Here is a 2,161-nt window from a genome sequence, read left to right on the forward strand (position 1 = left end):
ATAGGTTGAACTAAAAAAAAATAGGTACATTAAGATAAATATTCCAGGAAAAATGTAAAAACCTATATTTTAGAAAGTGTATATTCAACTGCAAGGAATAGAAAGCCTCTAAGTCTAGCTTAATAAAACAGGGCTTAACATAAAGGTAAACATGCAAATTCCATGGGCATTCAAAGATAAGAAATGAAGAACTGCCACCGCAAGGATCTCAGAAGTAGAAGTGGAAGGGCAGGAACCATGCCATCTCTCTGTGTCTCCCAGAGATCACCCGTGTCTCCACTCTCTCCCTCTTACCAGCGTTCTAGGCTTAACCGTGACCCACCAGTGGCCACACTGTCCTCAGCTCTCACCTCAGGCTGCTATTTTAAGGACCTGCTATCATGTACTGACCACATTCTGAGTTGCCTCACCTGTAGCTTGTTGGCTCCTGAGTTGGGTGTTCATGGTGAGGCGTGTGAGCTCCAACTAAAGGGCAATTTTAAAGAAGGGAAACTTCAATAGAATAAAAACCACCAAAGCATACATCTGCCTCCACCTACAGAAACAAAAAATAAAATGCAAGCATAAGCCTATATATTTAAAGTTCAAATGAGAAAAATAGAAAACTTTTATGGGGTGTAGGGGGCCTGCCCAAATACAAAAATAGGGATTCTCAAAACAATTCACTTGGTCAAATTTTCTCCCATTTTTCATGTAGATAAAATATTTACATCAGATTTACTGTAAGTTGAAAATAAATGTTTAGTCATGCTTTTGATTTTGGTTTTTGGATCCAACAGAAGCTTTTTGAATAGCAACTCAATTTAATGGCTTCAACATGCACATTTTCCAATAGACGAGTTTCTGGATGTGTGGAAATATGAACACAGAATTCAGTCCACTATTTATAAAAGTATTTACATGATATCCTAACTGTAAGATTTCAATTGTGATTCAAGGAAAAAAATCTTAAAGGTTTAATGTCATTTATATGAAATTGGGTTTTGTTAGATGTACTCACAAAATATCAGTTATTTTTAATTAAAAACCAAAATTTTCTAATGTCCTATAAGTATGCCTTTGAAGAATATTTTTAATATTTAACTATCCAACCATTGTATATATTATATAAGGTATTTCATAAAGCTGTATAAAAATATCATAAGCATTGTTTTTTTTTACTCGCTTTTGAAACACTTCTTAACATCTATTTTTTTGCTTAGGATTTATAAATTATTTCCTATTTTCTGTGGAATCCTTAGTACCATGCTTTCAACAAAGGAAGCATTTTAAATCCACTCACTGATTTTAATCTTCGGTGGTCTAACTTCCCTTTATCTACAATTTCATAAGTTTTTTTTAAAGTGCCCACTTTGTGAAAAGCACCATACTTAGTGATGCAATTAAGTTTTAGACTGGCTTTAATTAGTGATAAAAATTCCATTTTGCTCTCTTTTTCTACAATTCCCTAACAGATGAAGAAATACATACACGAACTGGTAAGTCCTTAGATAATTGAGGATTGATTACATTTCCTAATAATTTACCACCTTTAATTGGTTCTCTTTTGCTTCTGTATTCACTTTATTACAGGATGCCTCCCTTAGCAATCTTTCTCTGTGCATCTTAAAATGAGAAGTTAATGTCAAGTAAAAAAAACCCAACTAAAAAGCAACTAACATTTTTGTACATAATCAGTAGAGTCATGTTGAATTGATCTTCTTTTTTTAAATAGAATTAATTGCAGAATTTGAATTTTTTTATTTTCAAATTTCAAGAAGCTGAATTTATTGCTAGTTTAGTTAAGAAATGTTTCTGTGGATGGAAACACTACCAACTAATATTAAGCCAATAGTTCAGAGTATTTTGTAGTTTTTAAATTGTGTGCACCATTGCTCCAAGCATAGTATGAAAAGTTTCACAAACTTTATCATATGGAATTTATGTTCTAGCTTTCTTCAAAATAGCTATTACTATAAATAAGCCCCCACATCCATTTTTTCCTCTCACAACATCAAAAAGTATTGGTTTTTTGGCATAACCACATTTTGAAAACTTTTTTACAATATTGTCTATGAATTAAGCGCAGTTATAGCACATAAATAAAACATTACTACATTCAATTCCAGATCTCTAAAAAAAATAGTTTAATTAATCAATTAATTATTTTTTTTAAAAAACT

This window comes from Galeopterus variegatus, unplaced genomic scaffold (assembly GCF_000696425.1).
Source record: "Galeopterus variegatus unplaced genomic scaffold, G_variegatus-3.0.2 Scaffold1971, whole genome shotgun sequence".
In the NCBI taxonomy this organism is placed as follows: Eukaryota; Metazoa; Chordata; class Mammalia; order Dermoptera; family Cynocephalidae; genus Galeopterus; species Galeopterus variegatus.